Here is a 6653-nt window from a genome sequence, read left to right as displayed (position 1 = left end):
ATTTTTTGGTGATGAAATCTTTTATCAAGCTTCAGAACATGCTCTTCTTTCATTACAACCTTGTTACAAATTCAGGCAATTTTGTCCTTCCCAAATCTGTTTTAAAACCTTCCTCTAGTCTGTACTAAGAACACCTAGAATTGAACTCTCTTCTCATTTCCACTCTTCGGTTTTTATCACGTCACAGGGTTGGGAGAGACTCAGACATCATCTATTTCAGCACTCACTACTTTCTCCACCTCCTATAAAACTGTGCAAAAGTGGTTGCCAAATGAATGAGGTAAACATAATGTTCTTATTGGTAAATAAAAAGGAAGGTTTTCTTCCTCTGTCTAGTTTTCTGAAAAATATAAATGATTTATTTTTATTGCCACTGCCCCTAAATATCATTACACCTTTGTAGATACTATGAATTCTATTTTCGTTCATTACTTCTTTGGTTCTAAATCTCTCAGAACAATCTACCACTGAACATTGGATGCTGTGTAGGGTCCTGTGTTAGGCAGATTAATATACCCTTTTTCACTTTAATCTTCTCTTAAGACATGCCCTCTGTTGTATAGTAAGGTGAACATCTTTTCTTATTTCTCTTCCATGCTAAGCAATTTCAATGTACTTTCAATCTTTTTTGACTAATTTATCACCTTATCTAACCTGATTTTACCTATGGGTACCACTTCCCTTTCAAAGTTCTGAAATTGAAATTGCCTATTTTTATAAGTCCTAATATCTTGAGCTCAAAAGGCTTAAAATAGTTATTTTTTTACTCTCTGGCCACCTTCAAATCATTCACCAACTGTTTTCTTAAATCCCCTAAGTTTACAAAGAAAATTCCAGTCAAATTTTATCAGTGAATTTAACCTAGGCCAGGAGATGATGACTCCAGAACCATTCAAAATTGTTCTAGGTGTCTCCAATATAAAAGTCATATAAGCATTATGGTATAACAACTTAAAATTATCTTTAAATTAATTATCCCAGCCAGTAAGTCATGTTTTAATCAATGTATGTATTTCCTGACTGTAAATTCTTGGCAACTTGGCAATTTAATTACTTGGGTAACTTTCACTAGTGAACTTAGTGTTGCTGAGCCTCAATGTCCTCAACAGCAAAATAAGATGCCACCACCCACCTCATAGGGGCAGTAGGAAGCGACAGCCAAGGTGTGTATATAGTACCTAGCACTTCCCTGTGCTTCCCACCCTGTCTTGTCTTTTCTCAAACAGCTTTTATTGAGGTACAATTTATAAATTGGATATCCATATGCAGAAAGAGGAATTTCAATCCTTACCTTATACCATGCATAAAAATTAACTGAAATGGATCAAAGGCCTAAATATAAGAACTGAAACAATAAAGCTTCTAGTAAATAAAGTAGGACAAATCTTTGTGACCTTGGGTTAAGCAAAGAGTTCATAGACACAGCACCAAGAGAACGATCCATAGAAGAAAAAATAAATCAGTAAATTCAACTTCATCAAAAGTAAAATCTTTTGTGCTTCAAAAGCCACAGACTGAGAGAAAACATTTGCAGATCACATATCCAATAAAGGAACTGAGAGTTGTGTCAGAATGTATAAACAACTCTTACAACTCAATAGTAAGAATATAGACAACTCAGATTTTTAAATGGACAAATGTTAGTATACATTTTACCAAGGAAGATATAGGAGTGACTAGTAAGCACATGAAAATTCATCCAGTTTTAAAATTCGATTACTTTTAATCAACTTACAGAGTTATACAACCATCATCCCAACCCAGATTATGACATTTCCACTCCCAAAAAAGATCCCTTGTGCCTGTTTGTAATCATGTCACACTCCTACCTAGTTATCTGCTTTTTGTCTCTATAGATTTTTGAGGACATTTCACACAAATGTCCACACAAATGGAATCATACAATATGTAGTCTCTTGCATCTGGCTTCTTTTACTTAGCATTCTGTTTTCAAGGTTCATCCACATTGTAGTACAAATCAATACCTCATTAATTTTTACAGCTGAATAATATTCCACTGTGTAGATACAACACATTTTGTTTATTCATTCACCAGTTGATGAGCACTGGTTTGTTTCCAGTTTTTGGATATTATAAATAAGACTGCTATATGAACACTCACATTAAAGTTTTTGTGTGGAAATGTCTTCATTTCTCTTGGGGAAATTCTTCATTTCTCTTGGGGAAATTGCTGGGTAGGATGCTAAATTTATGTTTAAAAGAACTGCCAGGGTGTTTTCTGAAGTTGTATCATTCTACATTCCTACAAGCAATGCATCGAAGTTCCAGTTTCTCCACATCCTTCCCAACATTCATCATCTTGGGTCTTTTTGATTATAGCCATTCTGGTGAGTACAAAGCAGTATCTCATTATGGTTTTAATCTGCATTTCCCTAATAAGTAATGCCAACGTCACACATCTCTCCATGTGCTTACTAGTAACTCCTATATCTTCCTTGGTAAAATGTATACTAACATTTGCCCATTTAGAAATCTGAGTTGTTTATATTCTTACTATTGAGTCGTAAGAGTTGTTTATACATTCTAGACACAATTCCTTTATTGGATATGTGATCTGCAAATGTTTTCTCTCAGTCTGTGGCTTTTGTGCTTCAAAAAGCACAATAGATTTTACTTTTGATGAAGTTGAATTTACTAATATATTTTTTCTTTTATGGATTATTCTCTTGGTGCTGTGTCTATGAACTCTTTGCTTAACCCAAGGTCACAAAAATTTTGTCCCACTTAATTTACATGAAAAGGATGGACCAAGTGTTCTGCAGATGGCAGTTAGAACAAGTTGGTTGATAGTGCTCAAATCTTGTATATCCTTCATGACTTTTTTTTTTTACAAACAGGGTCTTGCTCTGTTCTCAGGCTGGAGTGCAGTGGTACAATTTCAGCTTATTGCAGCCTCAACTTCCCAGACTCAAGTGACCCTTCCGCCTCAGCCTCCCGAGTAGCTAGGACTATAGGCATCTGCCACCATGCCTGGCTAATTTTGTTCATTTTTTTTTTTTTTGTAGAGACAAGGTCTTACTATGTTGCCCAGGCAGGTTTTGAACTCCCGGACTTAAGCGATCCTTCCACCTTGGTCTACCAAAGTGCTGGGATTTATAGGCATAAGCCACTGCACATGGCCTGAATTTTTTTTTTTTTAAACATAGCTCAAATAAATAATATGTCTGAAACTATTATTGTTGAATTGTCTGTTTCTTCTTTGAATTTTATTCCTTTTTGTTTACTGTATCTTGGGCCTTTGTTGCTAGGTGGCTATACAATTATAGTTGCTATATCTTTTTGAGGAATGAACAATTTTGTCATCATGAAAAATGTTTTGGAAAATGAATTGGGGGCAGGGCACGTTTGGTTGAGATTATCAAGGGCTGAGGAATTTTTACAAGTGTTTGAGACACAATGGAACACTTGTCTTCCTGGAGGAGTATGGCAATGATCACTCTTGCATCTATTTTAGAATGTTTACCAAGGACCTATTATGTGTCAAAGGTACCTGTGGGAAAATAAGACAACCACATCAATCAAACATGATTTTTCTTAGAAGATAGTACTGAGGATATGGTTTTTCCCTTCATTTCTAAAATCCTATTCCAAATAATAGTAAAGAGATACAAAAGAGAAGAAGAGCTCTGGTGACAGATATCAGAGGATTTGAGATTCAGACAGATTTGCAGAAATGAGAAAAAGGATGAAGCTGGATGGTGGAGAAATCAACCATAGTTGAATCAACCAAGGGCACAGGAGACTATGATAGAGGAGGAAATTATTCACTCTGATGGAGCCTTACAGAGTCCCAGCTCAGAGTTATTTGTCAGATACTGAGGTAGATGGAAACAGGGTCAGAGAACAGGGTGATTCAAGGACTATTCACATAATAGCTCTCACAGTGGGCCTTTCCCTCCTTCTACCAGACCTCTCAGATGAACAGAACTAATGTCACCTACTCTTCATAGAAAATAAAATCTGACTATGGAATGCTAAGGATTCTAGTGTAGGCACTTGCAAGCATGAGTAAAGATACCCCTCATTTTGGAAAAGTATGAGAGAAAGCCTCGCTCGCCTGCCTGCTTCCTGTTCATATGCTGAAATAAAGTCTGGCAGTTTTTTACTCACATTCACAGCTCACTGCGAACCCTTCCATTCAGGGGAGGGGACTCTTGAGTAACAGAAGGTACACAATGTCAGGAAAAACCCTTGCAAGCTACTGATATTAAGTAATGTAATCTTGCATTCATCACTATGAATAAATAACCAAAAATCACCAATGAAAAAAGCCAACAGCACATTACAAATGGCACAAAATGAATAAACAGAGTGAATGCCAAAAAACTCTAACTTAAAAAAAAAGATAAATTACCAGAGTTCAAGAAAGACATTAATTCACATTGAAAATGCTTGCTGAAGGCCAATGAGGGCAAGTTTTAAAAGGTCCCTTCTTTGAAATCTTGTGGTGAAATTTTAGAACAGTATAAGATTAAAAAAAAATCCTTAAGGTTTATGGAGAGAAAAAACAAGGAAAAAGAGATTGAAATCAGACTCTTAATTAGCAACACTAGATGCTAAAACACAACAAAATTCAAAGGAAAAATACTTCTGTAACTGGACAAACTCCAAAAAAAAAAACTGTGAAGGCAAAATAAATACTTCTCAGTTATACCTGTATTTTGAAATTTTACCTCCCATGTAACCTTTCTAAATAAAATTACTTGAGAACATGCTCCAGACAAAAAGGAATCAAAGAGGAAGACAGGGGATCTGAGAAACACTGGATTTAACTCAGGAAAACAATTTAAAATAAGCAATCATAGAAATCCCAAGAAGAAAGTCTTCAGGAAGAAAGCAGATTGCATTAGATAAGTTGTATGATTAAGACACTGGCTATCTTTAATAAAAAAATGATAAAGAAACATGCTACTTTTCTCAACAGAGAAAAGAAGGCAGTATAAAAATATCAGAGGAAAAGAGGCTGTACAAGAAAGTTATAGTCCAAAGAGGAAAAAAAAATTAAAAGGGGGCATACTTTAGAGCAATGGCTGACAAAAGAGTAAGAAAAGAAAATCCACTTGACACTGACTCTTCTTCTCTTTCAAGGAGCAATGACACAAATTCAGCAGCTTACATCAACACAATTTATCATCTCATAGATTTTGTGGGTCAGGTGTCCAGGCAGAACCTGAGTCCTCTGCTTAGAGTTTCATAAGGCTGCAATCAAATACTGTACTGTACAAATACTACTGAAACTATACATACATGTACATATAAAAAAGATTTAAAGAGAAAATAAAAATAGTACTTGTGATTGTTTTTCCTGTTTCAATTTCCTAGTAATGTTGTTTCTTAATAATTAATAAAAAATTCATTCCAGGAAAAATTATCAACATGTCAGAAAAAAAATCACAATTAGATCCACATAAATAGGCTGAGTGAGTGAGTTCACAAAAATGTGGCTGGTAAGAAGTATCAAACACTGATGCAAATTTGTAGCTAGTTTTGAGTATTAAAATCTCTCTAAAATTACTTTGATTTTCCCCATATTTTAAGAAAACTGCAAAGCTACTTGTTCTTAATGTGTGAACTATTAAAAAAATTTTCTGTAAAAGACAGGTACTTTTAGACCTAAAGCAACATAACTTGTTGGGAAGGTAAGATTCAGTTCATAATTTACCGGGTGACTGGCAGTCAATTTGGACAACAAGGTCCTCAGAGATGGGACTTCATGTTCTTGGTGTCCAACACAATGCCAATCAATCACTAACAGTTTGCTTATTAAGTAAAAGTGCTCAATATTATATATATTTTTAACCAACGTTCTTAAATATATTCTTGAACGAAGGTTCTTAAAACTGGAACCTGTAGGTATCCACAAATAGCCTTGGGATCGGAGGTTGATGGGAGCTGTCATTTATAAACCTTACATTTTACTAAAAATTGTGTATATGTCTATTTTGTGTGAGGAAAAGTCTGTAGCTTTCAAATTCTTAAAAAGGTCCAACATCTAGAAGAGGTCAAGAAACACTGTTTAACATAAGCAAAAATTAATGGATGACTGGATGCAGAAAAAAATAAAAATGTTCTAATAATGTAGAAATTTAATATAATATAAAGCCATTTATTCAATGTTTACATCATGGGTAGGTCACAGAACTTAAACCAAGAAGTTTAAGTTATAAACTTAAAACGTAAGTGAGAAAAATAAAAATTCCCACCTCTAGGTTAAATTAAGCTTCAATAAGAAATATCATTAATCTACCCAATGATTTACTAGCAAATAACCAACCTGGTGAATAATTACAGCATGTGTTATGCACTATGTATCACTAAAAAAAAAAAAATGTGATGACAGTGCTAAGTGATTTTAAATTTATCTGGAAAATTTGCTATCGAAAGGAGGCCAAAGGGAAAAAAAAACCCATTCATTTTACAGAGTATGTCATGCACTGAGCTAGGCATTAAGAGTTCAAAAAGAACACTCAAATCTTTTGAGAAGTGCAGTCTATTGGGAAAGACAGGTGTGTGAAAATAAAATTGTTTATAATACAGATACGTGGAAATGAATAGTTTCCTGGGGAAGCTAAAGAACATTTCCAAGAAAAACTGATATACAAGCTGGTATAGTTTTATCAATAACAGATCAA

At 34.5% G+C, this 6653-nt stretch overlaps 1 protein-coding gene across 5 annotated transcripts in view; it reads right to left on the bottom strand.

The window, feature by feature from the left end:
- Window positions 1-6653, bottom strand: part of POU2F1 (POU class 2 homeobox 1) — a 208015-nt gene that overhangs the window by 16893 nt on the left and 184469 nt on the right. The window lies entirely within an intron of this gene.

This window comes from Colobus angolensis, unplaced genomic scaffold (assembly GCF_000951035.1).
Source record: "Colobus angolensis palliatus isolate OR3802 unplaced genomic scaffold, Cang.pa_1.0 Scaffold126, whole genome shotgun sequence".
NCBI lineage: Eukaryota > Metazoa > Chordata > Mammalia > Primates > Cercopithecidae > Colobus > Colobus angolensis.
The sequence above is the reverse complement of the archived record's forward strand: the minus strand, read 5'-3'. Positions and strand labels throughout refer to the sequence as shown.